Raw genomic sequence first — 13,550 nt, 5'->3', positions numbered from 1 at the left:
ATGTGCTTGGATTGTTATTGCACTTGTATAATGAACGCTGGGTGGTTTATACTTGGAATACTTGGAATACTTGGAATACTTAGTTTTCTTTCATTAACAGCTGTCAGATATTTTGCAGAAATGTAATTTTTTCTCTTCACCTTTAAGTAATATCAGTTACGTAATATCAGTGACTGGTTAACAAGTTTCGTAGTTGCGTTTTGTTAATAATTATTTAAAAACTTGTATAAGAGACCCAACAAGACTTTAACAAAATGCTTAACTCCTCGCCAAATACGTCGAGAATTGGAATGGCCAGCTTCATTCCTGAGGTGAAGTATCGTGATACGAGTATTCCTATCTCGATATTTATGTGCAGGTTTTCAAGGAAGAATTGAGGAAATTACCTAAAGGCGGGATATGTTGGTCCTAAGAGGCGTGTGGGTGGAGACTCTGAGCGCGTGGTAAGACACTCAGAGCGGGGTTGGAAAAAAAAAAAAAAACTTTTTGGAGGGTATTTTAGTTTATTTTTTGGGTTGGTTATTTTTTAGGTTTTATTTATTTATATTTATTTTTATTCCTCATATTTATATGCAAATCAGTATAAATAAGCAATTAAAAATTAATTCAGAAACAGAAGGTCTGAAGTGTTTCATTTATTTATTTTTTTCATGGAGGGGCAATAGCCAACACCAACAAAAAAACAAAACCTAACCTAACCTAACCAAATGTTAGAAATACTGATCTATCAAAACTTATAACTTACAAGACACAACAGGGAAATAAAAGGACATAAACAACACAACAATGATGGTGGTGATGATGATGATGATGATGATGATGGTAATAATAATAATAATAATGATAATATATATATATATATATATATATATATATATATATATATATATATATATATATATATATATATATATATATATATATATATATATATATATATATATATATATATATATATATATATAATAACAATAGTATTAGAAATAATAATAACAATAATAATAATAATAATAATAATGATAATAGTAATAATAATAATAATGATAATAATAATAATAATAATAATAATAATAATAATAATAATATTTTTTTTTTTTTTTTTTTTTTCACGTCTAGTTTTCCCTAGTCTGTTAGGGCTGAGACGGTGCCTCCTGATGAAGGACTTTTGGATTTGGCATTTGGGAACCGTTACCCCGAGTGGATGCCCTTCCTACCCTCGGACCGTAGCCAGGATTCGAACCCGTGCGCCTGATGACCACTTGGCCCCCAAAGCGCGCGCGGTGCCACTGTACCACGGCGGCTCCTATAATAATAATAATAATAATAATAATAATAATAATAATAATAATAATAATAATAATAATAATAATAATAATAATAATAATAATAATAATAATAATAATAATAATAATAATAATAATAATAATAATAAAAATAATATTAAAAAATAACAACAACAACAGTACCACTTCACTACGTATCGCCTCACGCGGGGAGGAGGGGTGTGAGGGACACAGGACTTTTTTTCTTTTTCATGCAGTATTCTTTTTTATACCCATGAAGCATAAACACACTGCCGGCCTCCGCTGGTCCCCCTACCCTCTCTCCCTTAATCCCTCCCGACGCCGCCCTTCCTCCCAGTCGGAAGCTTTCATCCTGCTGTATGAAGAAGTGAGTGCTTCACCAATTTTTCATTGACATAATTTGATTGATGTCTATGTTGAGAGAGGACGTGAATTACGAATAAAGCAATCCGTGGTTCTCTGGACTGAGTCATTCTCCTCCTCCTCCTCCTCCTCCTCCAGTTTCTCTGGTTTTCAGGTGAATGTCAATAGTGAATGTATAAAAAATATGTATATTTAGATATATGTACAGAATTCTTGGAGAAGGGTGCGGTGTGTACTGGATAAGGGATGTCTTCTGCGTGGTGCAGCGTTACACCCTGGCAAGAGACTGCCGGACCCGGCTGTAGGGACGCATAGCGCCTTTAAAGAGTACTGACAATACAAATATGGGAGGATTTTCTGCACTTACAGTACTTGAATATATTCATAGTTATAGCTGTCTAATTACATAAATAACGCAAGGGACAAACTACTTATAGCTGAGAATAATATAAGCCAAAATATATTAGAGAGAGATTAACTCTGGAGAATACTTAGAGGATTGATTGACAGACCGCAAACAGCGAGCAGTAATTAACGTGTCGTGGTCCGAGATGTTGCAAGGAATTGGTTTATAAATGCTACTGTAAAACTCACAAACATTTTCATATTTTAATTAATAACTACTACATTTCTTACAACTCAAAATTTCTCACTCGCATTCATCTTCAGGTCATTCAAAGTTATTAGGTGTTACCTTATATCTCTTCAACATATTCACTGATCAACGCAATCATCGTGCAAAACAAAGACAATATCAAACGCACAAACACAACATATATTCAGTCGGCACCATTAATGTTCAGTTAGAAAAACACACATGATATCAGCAACACATCAATTACTATAAACATTCCATGACTGAGTAAATCTTCGTACATCATACACATCTGTCATACCAAACATAAAACATCAGTTAAACATCCTGCTCCTCCTTTAATAAGATAATTGATTTATAGACTGCATTACGCTTTCAAACTCCACTTACTTTGAGTTTATTCCGTCCATCTCGACCCCTCTCTGGTGAGGCCCTCTGGAACCTCTGGGTGTGTGTCTGCCACTCTCTGCTACTCTCCGCTACTGAATTATTCTACTGTTACACGCTATAATATACAATCGTTTGGGACTGCCTATTTCCCTTAAAAAACTATCGTTATTCTCATAACATTTTACATATCTACCATTCACATTGCTCATCTATGCATGTGATCCGCCCACAGGCGTGGTGCTTGATACAGAAGCCAGTCAGAGGGTAGGAGCAGTTTGGAGGCGGAGCATTAAGTGGGCGTGCGTATTTTTCTATAGGCTGCCTTGGCCTTCTTGGTGCCTCACGCCTCCTGGCCTACTTTCCCTTTCAAATCCTTTCTCTGCCTTGTCCCTACTATCATTACCGTTAATCCCTGTTTGACCCAGGCTACCTTCCCAGGTTGTATGGCCGTCTTCCTGTTGTGGGCTGCTTGGGTCCTGTGTCCTTGTTTGTGTTTCCTCGGTTCCCTCGATATCAAGTGGTAATTATCTTCCCTTTCCCGGGTAGTATGATCGTTTGTTATTCTCCATACTTCATTCATCTCCTCCATTTCTTCTTTCTTCTTACTTATTCTATCTTCTCCTTTCTTTTTCCTTATTTTGTTTTCTTTCGTCTTTTCTTCTTTCTTCTTTTTTGACAGTACAATATATATTGTGGTGTGGGGTAACCACAAACGCTAATTCTTCAAATTGGATTAATGTAAGTAGTGGCGTTCCTCAATGTTCAGTCTTAGGACCGATCCTCTTCATAATATATATCAATGATATAAACGAAGAAATCAGAAGTAAACTGTCAAAATTCACAGATACTGAAATTGCTAACAAAACTGACACCAAATCAACGTCAAATTTTGCAAAATGATGTATACACTCTCAATGAATGATCTGAAATGTGTCTTATAAATTTAATTTTGATAAATGCCACGTATGAAGTAACGGAAATAGTAATGTGCAGGAAAATAAAAAAAAAGTAATCCTCCCATCAAAAGTTTGGATCCTGAGAAAGATCTGGGAGTTTTAGTGACAATAGATCTTAAACCAAGCAAACTCTGCACCGAAGTCATTGAAATTGCCAATGAATTAGTAGTTTTCATTGATCTTTCACATTGAAATCTGAAAAAAAAAAATATGGCCTTGTACAACTCACTTGTATGTCCTCATCTTGAATACAATGTACAGTTTTTGTCATCCTAAAACAGAAGGAATATTGAGAAATTAGAAAAAAAGACAATACGAAGTAGAGTAACGAAAATTACTTGAAAGCTTCGCAATAAACCCTACAAGAAAACGTCTTAAACAATGAGATTTATTCTCCCTATCCAAACGCAGGCTAAGAGGGGATCTGATATTGCTTTACTAAACTTTTAAGGGTTTCACAAATATGAGACCCGAATTCTTCCTAAGACTCAACATCTCTAATATTACAAGAAACAATAGCAAATAATAGGTAAGCGATTTCAAACAAATGAAGCCAAACATTTTTCTTCAATCGTTTCATCAATATGTGGAATTGTGTTCAATCAAGCGTCGTTAACTCAGGTTAACGACGCAGCAGCAGCAGCAGCAGGAGTAGTAGTAGTAGTAGGAGTAGTAGTAATGCTGTTGCTGCTGCTACTCCCCGCTGTTGCTGTTACTGCTCCCCTCTGTTCCTACCGCTGTTGCTGCTGCTGCTTCTCGCTGATGCTGTTGCTGCTCCCGCTGTTCCTGTTGCTGCTCCCCGCTGTTGCTACCGCTATTGCTGCTGCTGCTACCCGCTGTTGCTCTTGCTGCTCCCCGCTGTTGCTGTTGCTGCTCCCCGCTGCTGCTACCGCTGTTGCTGCTGCTGCTCCCCGCTGTTGCTGTTGTTGCTCCCCGCTGTTGCTACCGCTGTTGCTACTACTGCTCCCCGCTGTTGCTGCTGCTGCTCCCGCTGTGTAGCGAAGGTGAGGTGCTACTTGGCCGCCCGGAAGTTGCTCAAGCGAGAAGTGTAGGCTCCCAACTATGACTCTTGGTCATGGCAGTGTTTAGTCCTTGAAGGGTAACAATTTCCAGTGTCATAACAGTGTAGCTCTGGCAAAGGAAATTTAGCCTGGGTATTCTCTGTTTATTCAGCAAAAACATGAACAATATATACAAAAATTACTTAACATAACAAACGACACACACAAAATTATAGAAAAAAAGAGTGTATGTGTGTGTGTATGTTTGTGTGAAGAAAGGAGTAATAAGATGTATTGAGAAGATGTGTAACACATGTGTCAAAGAGCGTGCACAGAATGTGTACAAGTAGGAAATATGTATAAAGTGATGAAAGAAGAGATGAAAGACAAAAGCCTGTGCAGTAGAGAGAGTGAAAACGGAAGGGTGAATATAACAGAAAACGGAGTGCTAGGAGCGGTGACTTGTGTCCCGCTACAGTATTCCCCCCCTAGTGACGAGGGAGGAGGAACGTAACCGTCTTCTGGTGCCGAGTGGTGTTGGTGGCGACGTTCTGGCCGATGGTGTTGATGACGGCCGGGTCACTGTGAAGGAGGTAGGCAGGCTTGACTCGGTCGATGGAGATGGTGTCAGCCTTACCATCCTTGTCCACAGTGACCGTCTTTCTCCTCCTGCTCAGGACTTTGAAGGGGCCTTGGTAGGGCTGCTGCAGGGGCTTCTTCACAGCGTCAACCCTGACGAACACGTGCGTGCAAGTGTCCAGATCCTGGCTGACAAAAGTCTTGGAGGGAGACGGGCGAGGCTGGACAGGCTGCAGACGCTGCATGAAGTCAGAGAGGTTGGTAGCAAAGTCCTGAACGCTGCAAGGAGTAGAGCGAGGTGCAGGAGTTAGGAGTTCGCCAGGTAACCTGAGCTTGGTACCATAAACGAGCTCGGCGGAGGAGTGGTGTAGGTCTTCCTTTAGTGATGTCCGTATGCCAAGGAGGACGAGAGGAAGTGCCTGGAACCAGTCTGCACGTGTGGCAGAGGCAGCTAAGGAAGACTTCAGCTGACGGTGGAATCTTTCAACGGTGCCGTTTGCCTCCGGGTGGTAACTGGCTGTCCTGAAGCGTTGGATGCCTAGTAGTGACATCACCTTGTCCCACATACTGGACTCGAACTGGCTGCCACGGTCAGAAGTGAGGCTGAGAGGGACACCGAACCTGGAGATCCAAGTAGTGATGAAGGCACGTGCGACGGAGTCCGTTGTGATGTCAGCCAAAGGTGCAGCTTCCGGCCAGCGTGTGAAGCGGTCGACGCAGGTGAGAAGGTACCGGTAACCGTCAGAGTAGGGTAGTGGTCCAACGAGGTCGACACGCACGTGGTCGAACCGTGAAGAGACTGGAGTGAAGGCGGCCGCAGGAGAGTGTGTGTGTCGCCACACCTTGGAGGCTTGGCACTTGACACATGTGCGGGTCCACAGCCTAACGTCTTTGTTGATGCCAGACCAGATGAAGCGTGAGGTCATCATCTGCTGAGATGCTCGGATGCCAGGGTGGGAGAGGTCGTGCAGCTGACAAAAAACACGATACCGGTGGGTCTTCGGCAGGTAGGGCCGACAGGAATCGGTGGAAGTGTCAGCGTAAACGTGCACTGTGGTTCCTGGGAGTTGTATCTTCTGCATCTGTAGTGCGGGGTTGTCTTGGAGTTGCCGCAGCTCTTCATCGTTGGCCTGGTCAGCAGCGATGGCAGTGTAGTCGATGGGAGAAGATGACACAGCAGAGATGTTGCGCGAGAGAGCATCAGCTGGGGCGTTGTGTTCACCTTTGACGTAGCGCAAATCCGTGGTGAACTGCGAGATGAAGTCGATGTGACGCAGTTGTCGCGGTGAACAGGATGTCTTGATGTGCAGGGACTTCGAAGTGAGTGGTTTGTGGTCGGTGTATACATGGAAGTTGCGACCTTCCACGAAGTACCGGAAACGCTTGATGGCCTTGTAGACGGCGAGAAGTTCCCTGTCGTAAGTACTGTACTTGGATTCCGCCTTGTTGAATTTCTTTGAAAAGAAAGAGAGCGGTTTCCAACCTCCGTCGACATACTGCTGTAGAACTGCTCCGATGCCGATGTCAGAAGCGTCTGTGGCGATAGAGATGATGCCATCTGGGGCAGGGAAGCTGAGAGGTGAGACGGAGCTGAGAGCTTGTTTTGCTGCTGTGAAAGCTTCCTCAGTGGCTGGAGTCCAGACTAAGGAGATGGACTGTCCTCTCTTGCAAGGCTTGATCATCGCGTAGAGCGGCTGAAGAAGTAGTGAGCAGCTGGGGATGAAGCGGTTGTAGTAGTTCAGCATCCCCAGGAATTGCTTGAGTTGGCGCTGTGTTGTAGGCTTGGGGAAGTTCTGGATGGACTCGCACTTTTCTTGCAGTGGAGTGATGCCTTCCAAGGAGACAGTGTGGCCAAGGAAGGTGATGGAGGGGACTCCAAACACAGACTTGTCGACGTTGACTTGCACCCCGTAGTCTTGCAAACGGGTGAGTACTTGCTGGAGGTGCTGTTGGTGCGTCTCTGCGTCAGGACTGGCGATGAGGAGGTCGTCGATGTACGCGAAGCAGAAGGGGAGACCTCGAAGGACTTCGTCAATGAAGCGTTGGAAGGTTTGAGCGGCATTCCTCAAACCAAAGGGCATCCTGACGTACTCGAACAATCCGAAGGGTGTGATGAGAGCAGTCTTCGGAATGTCCGCTGGATGGACGGGGATGTGGTGAAAAGCTTTCACAAGGTCGATCCTCGAGAAGTAGGTGCATCCGGAGAGCTGAGAAGAGAACTCCTGGATGTTAGGCACTGGGTACCTGTCCTCGACGGTGCGCGAGTTGAGAGCGCGGTAGTCTCCACATAGTCGTAGTTCGCCATTTTTCTTAGGCACGATGTGGAGAGCGGAAGACCAGTTGCTGGAGCTGGGCCGTATGATGCCTTACTGAATGAGGGACTCGAACTCTGCCTTGGCTTGTCTGGCGCGCTCTGGAGCTAGGCGGCGGGCCTTGGCGTGGGTAGGAGGTCCCTTGGTCTCGATGTGGTGCGAGACGTGGTGTGTGACCGGCTTGCTGGCTGAGTACGGCTGCGTCAGCGTAGGGAAGGACTTCAGCAGGGAGGAGAACTGGTGGTCTGCCTTGACGAGGGAGATCTGTGTGCTATCAACATGAGTGACCTGTCCCTTTGTTGTGACTGAGGTGAGAGGATCGAGCAGCTTCCGACCCTTGATGTCCACTAGGAGACCGAAATGTCGGAGGAAGTCAGCACCTAGAATTGGTTGCGTGACAGCTGCTACGTAGAACGTCCACTTGAAGGTACGGCGGAGGTTCAGGTGAAGTTGCAAGGTGCGTCGCGTGTACACAGGAATCTCCGTACCATTGGCGGCGTGAAGGTGAAGGAGGGGAGGTAACGTCCGGTGTACACCAGGGGCAGGGAGAATACTGACGTCTGCACCAGAGTCGATGAGGAACTTGGTCCGGGAGAGAGGGTCATACAACTTCAGTAGCGCAGACGAGGTGTCGCGAACACTATGCGCCGCTAGTGCTCGCTGTTGGGGTTTAAAGACTTGGCGAAGGTACAGGGAGCCTTACAATTTCTTGCGTCTTTCCCGAACTCTTCATGGTAGTAGCAGAAACTAGAAGTCTCCGGCGTCTTACTCTTTGAACGCTGGCGGCGCCGGAAGTGGTGACTGGAGGAAGAACGCGAACGTGAGCATGAGCGTTCTCTGACCTCTCTCCGAAGATCTCTCACTTCAAGTATAAGCTGTGAGACGAGCTCAACAAGTTGCTTGGCACTGTCTTCTGCTGAGATGGAGGCTACGGAGTCGACGTCATCAGGCATTGTGCTGAGTGGACCACCACGTGACTGTGTAAAGTACACTACAGGCGCCGGAAAGTCCGGGAGCCACAGCGGTGAGGAGTGAAGGCGTGAGGCGCCGGTGTGACCGGGTGCCACAGCGGTGAGAGATGCCGAATTGGGGCAATGTCACTTCACTCACCACTGAACGAACTGTACGTTATCCTTGGCACCGCACTGTAAGTAATCCACGGATGACAGTGTTAATCCTGGGCGATGGACCGTAGGTAATCCCCAATGAAGAGCTGTAGATGGAGGCAGGACGAGGCCAGTAGGAGGGCTCCAGGTAACAGCAGGAAATTGGAGGGGCCGGCAGAAGTTACGTGGAGGAGCGTCCGCGACTGGGAGAGACTGCTGGCCAGTGGCGAGGGCCAGCTGGAGAGTGACGTGGGGTGGGGCGCCGTGAGGGCGGCCGGGCGGCGGGGGGCGGCATACGGGCGGCTGGGGGCGGCGGCCGGCGGGGTGGCGGCCGGAGTCTGCTGCTGGAGGCGGCGACACCGGCGAAGGGGCAGCTGCCGGAAGATTCGCCCGTAGCCGACCGCGTCGCCTTGGCCAGGTGGTTGGAGGATAGCAGCAGGGTGGACTTGGCTGCTCACTCCGGAACAACGGGGTCACCAATTGTAGCGAAGGTGAGGTGCTACTTGGCCGCCCGGAAGTTGCTCAAGCGAGAAGTGTAGGCTCCCAACTATGACTCTTGGTCATAGCAGTGTTTAGTCCTTGAAGGGTAACAATTTCCAGTGTCATAACAGTGTAGCTCTGGCAAAGGAAATTTTGCCTGGGTATTCTCTGTTTATTCAGCAAAAACATGAACAATATATACAAAAATTACTTAACATAACAAACGACACACACAAAATTATAGAAAAAAAGAGTGTATGTGTGTGTGTATGTCTGTGTGAAGAAAGGAGTAATAAGATGTATTGAGAAGATGTGTAACACATGTGTCAAAGAGCGTGCACAGAATGTGTACAAGTAGGAAATATGTATAAAGTGATGAAAGAAGAGATGAAAGACAAAAGCCTGTGCAGTAGAGAGAGCGAAAACGGAAGGGTGAATATAACAGAAAACGGAGTGCTAGGAGCGGTGACTTGTGTCCCGCTACAGCTGTTACTGTTGCTCCCTCTGCTGCTGCTGCTCCCTGATGTTGCTGCTGTTGCTCCCGCTGTTGCTGCTGCCTCCCCGCTGCTGCTGCTCCTACCCGCTGCTGCTGCTGCTGCTGCTCCCCGCTGCTGCTACCACTGTTGCTACCGCTGTTACTGTTGCTGCTACCCGAAGTTGCTACCGCTGTTGCTTTTGCTACTCCCCGCTGTTGCTGCTGCTGCTCCCGCTGTTGCTGTTGCTCCCGCTGCTGCTGGTGGTCTCCGCTGTTGCTGCTGTTGCTCCCGCTGTTGCTGCTGCTCCCCGCTGTTGCTGTTGCTCCCGCTGTTGCTACCGCTGTTACTGCTGTTGCTGCTACTCCCGCTGTTGCTGCTGCTACCGCTGTTCCTGCTGTTGCTGCTGCTACCGTTGTTGCTGCTGTTGCTGCTGCTACCGCTGTTGCTGCTCCTGCTGCTACCGCTGTTGCTGCTGCTGCTGCTGCTACCGCTGTTGCTGCTGTTGCTGCTGCTGCTACCGCTGTTGCTGCTACCGCTGTTACTGCTGCTGTTGCTGCTACCGCTGTTGCTGCTGTTGCTGCTGCTACCGCTGCTACCACTGTTGCTGCTGCTGTTGTTGCTACCGCTGTTGCTGCTACCGCTGTTGCTGCTGCTACCGCTGCTACCACTGTTGCTGCTAACGCTGTTGCTGCTGCTGCTGCTGCTGCTATCGCTGCTACCGCTATTGCTGCTACCGCTGTTGCTGGTGGTGCTGCTACCGCTGTTGCTGCTGCTGCTGCTGTTGCTACCGCTGTTGCTGCTGTTGCTGCTGCTGCTGCTATCGCTGCTACCGCTGTTGCTGTAGTTGTTGCTCCTACCGCTGTTGCTGCTATCGCTGTTGCTGCTGCTACCGCTGTTGCTGCTGCAGTTGCTGCTGCTGCTGCTGCTGGTTTTGCTTCTGCTGATGCTGCTGTTGCTCCCTCTGCTACTGCTGCTGCTGCTTCCACTGCTGCTGCTGCTGCTGCTGCTGCTCCCGCTGCTGCTGCTGCTCTCGCTGGTGCTGCTGCTCCCCGTTGTTGCTGTTGCTCTCGCTGCTGCTGCTGCTTCCCGCTGCTGCTGTTGCTCTCGCTGCTGCTGCTGCTCCCCGTTGTTGCTGCTCCTTCCGCTATTGCTACCTTTGTTGCTGCTGCTGCTCCCGCTGTTGCTACCGCTGTTGCTGCTGCTGCTTCCCGTTGCTGCTGTTGCTCTCGCTGCTGCTGCTGCTCCCCGTTGTTGCTGCTCCTTCCGCTATTGCTACCTTTTTTGCTGCTGCTGCTCCCGCTGTTGCTACCGCTGTTGCTGCTGCTGCTCCCGCTGCTGGTACTGCTCCCTGTTGTTGCTGTTGCTCCCGCTGCTGCTACTGCTCCCCGCTGTTGCTGTTGCTTCCGCTGCTGCTGCTTCTCTCCGCTGTTGCTGTTGCTCCCTCTGCTGCTGCTGTTCCCGCTGTTGCTGCTGCTCCCGCTGTTGCTACCGCTGTTCCTGCTGCTGCTGCTGCTCCCGCTGTTGCTAACGCTGTTGCTGCTGCTGCTGCTACCGCTGTTCCTGCTGCTGCTGCTGCTGCTGCTGCTCCTCCCGCTGCTGCTCCTGCTGCTGCTCCTCCCCGCTGCTGCTGCTGCTCTCGCTGCTGCTCCTGCTGCTCTTCCCCGCTGCTGCTGATGCTCCCCGCTGCTGCTGCTGCTCCCCGCTGCTGCTGCTACTCCCCACTGCTGCTGCTGCTCCCCGTTGCTGCTACCGCTGTTGCTGTTGTTGCTCCCGCTGTTGCTGTTGCTCCCGCTGCTGCTCCCGTTGTTGCTGCTGTTGCTCTAGCTGTTTCTGCTGCTACCGCTGTTGCTGTTGCTCCCGCTATTGCTAACGCTGTTGCTGCTGTTGCTGCTGTTCCCGCTGTTGCTGCTGCTACCGGTGTTGCTCTCTCTGCTGCTGCTGTTCCCGATGTTGCTGCTGCTCCCGCTGTTGCTACCGCTGTTGCTGCTGCTGCTGCTGCTGCTCCCGCTGTTGCTACCGCTGTTGATGCTGCTGCTGCTACCGCTGTTGCTGCTTCTGCTGCTACCGTTGTTGTTTCTGCTGCTGCTCCTGCTGCTGCTGCTGCTCCTCCCGCTGCTGCTCCTGCTGCTGCTCCTCCCCGCTGCTGCTGCTGCTCTCGCTGCTGCTCCTGCTGCTCCTCCCCGCTGTTGCTGATGCTCCCCACTGCTGCTGCTGCTCCCCGTTGCTGCTACCGCTGTTGCTGTTGTTGCTCCCCGCTGTTGCTGTTGCTGCTCCCGCTGTTGCTGTTGCTCCCGCTCCTGCTTCTGCTCCCCGTTGTTGCTGCTGTTGCTCTAGCTGTTTCTGCTGCTACCGCTGTTGCTGTTGCTCCCGCTATTGCTAACGCTGTTGCTGCTGTTGCTGCTGTTCCCGCTGTTGCTGCTGCTACCGGTGTTGCTGCTGTTGCTGATGCTCCCGCTGTTGCTGCTGCTACCGCTGTTGCTGCTGCTACTGCTGCTTCCGCTGTTGCTGCTGCTGCTACCGGTGTTCCTGCTGCTGCTACCGCTGTTGCTGCTGCTGCTGCTGCTGCTGCTGCTGCTGCTACCGCTGCTACCGCTGTTGCTGCTATTATTGCTGCTGCTACCGCTGTTGCTGCTACCGCTGCTGCTCTTGCTGCTCCCGTTGTTGCTGCTGCTACCGCTGTTACTGCTGCTGCTTCTGCTCCCGCTGTTGTTGTTGCTGCTGCTGCTACAGCTGTTACTGCTGCTTCTGCTATTGCTTTTAACGCTTTTGCTGCTGCTGCTACCGCTGTTGCTGCTGCTGCTGCTGCTACCGCTGTTGCTGCTGCTGCTAGAGCTACCGTTGTTGCTGCTGCTGCTGCTACCGCTGCTATTGCTGTTGCTGTTGCTGTTGCTGCTACCGCTGTTGCTGCTGCTACCGCTGTTGCTGCTGCTGCTGCTGTTGCTACCGTTGCTACCGCTGTTGCTGCTACCACTCATCCTGCTGCTGCTGCTTCTACTCCTGCTGCTGCTGCTGCTGCTGCTACCGCTGTTTCTGTTGCTGCTGCTACTGCTGCTATTACTGTTGCTGCTGCTGTTACTGCTACCGCTATTGGTGGTACCGCTCTTGCTACTGCTACCGCTGCTACCACTCTTGCTGCTGCTGTTGCTACTGTTGCTGCTACCGCAGTTGTTGCTGCTTTTGCTGCTACTGCTGTTGCTGCTGCTGCTATTGCTGCTGTTGATGCTGTTGCTGCTACCGCTGTTGCTGCTGCTGTTGCTGCTACTGCTGTTGCTGCTGCTGTTGCTGCTACCGCTGTTACTGCTGTTGTTGCTGCTACCGCTGTTGCTGCTGTTGCTGCTACCGTGCTGCTGCTCCCGCTGCTGCTGCTGCTGCTCCTACTCCCGCTGCTCCTGCTGCTGCTGCTCCCGTTACATCTCCCACTGCTGCTCCCATTGCTGCTGCTGCTGCTTCTGCTGCTGATCCTGCTGCTGCTGCTGCTGCTGCTCCCGCTGCTGCTACTGCTGCTGCTCTTGCTGCTCCCGCTGCTGCTGCTCCTGCTGCTGCTGCTGCTGTTCCCACTGCTGCTGCTGCTGCTGTTGCTGTTGCTGCTGCTGCTTCCCCTGCTGGTAATACTGCTGCTGCTGCTGTTGCTCCCGTTGCTGCTGCTGCTCCCCGCTGTTGCTGTTGCTCCCGCTGCTGCTGCTGCTCCCCGCTGTTGCTGTTGCTCCTGCTGCTGCTGCTGCTCCCGCTGCTGCTGCTGCTCCCTGCTGTTGCTGTTGCTCCCGCTGCTGCTGCTGCTCCCCGGTGTTGCTGCTGCTCCCGCTTTTGTTACCGCTGTTGCTGCTGCTGCTCCCGCTGTTACTACCGCTGTTGCTGCTGCTGCGCTGCTGCTGCTGGTCCCTGCTGTTGCTGTTGCTCCCGCTGCTGCTGTTTTTCCCCGCTGTTGCTATTGCTCTCGCTGCTGCTGCTGCTCCCGCTGTTGCTGCTGCTCCCGCTGTTGCTACCGCTG

At 50.0% G+C, this 13,550-nt stretch overlaps 1 pseudogene; it reads right to left on the bottom strand.

Annotated features, from left to right (window-relative positions):
* Nucleotides 1-4,339: 4,339 nt before the first annotated feature.
* Nucleotides 4,340-13,550, bottom strand: part of LOC135100122 (AF4/FMR2 family member lilli-like) — a 41,919-nt pseudogene continuing 32,708 nt past the window's right edge.

This window comes from Scylla paramamosain, chromosome 4 (genome assembly GCF_035594125.1).
Source record: "Scylla paramamosain isolate STU-SP2022 chromosome 4, ASM3559412v1, whole genome shotgun sequence".
Taxonomy (NCBI): Eukaryota; Metazoa; Arthropoda; class Malacostraca; order Decapoda; family Portunidae; genus Scylla; species Scylla paramamosain.
The sequence above is the reverse complement of the archived record's forward strand: the minus strand, read 5'-3'. Positions and strand labels throughout refer to the sequence as shown.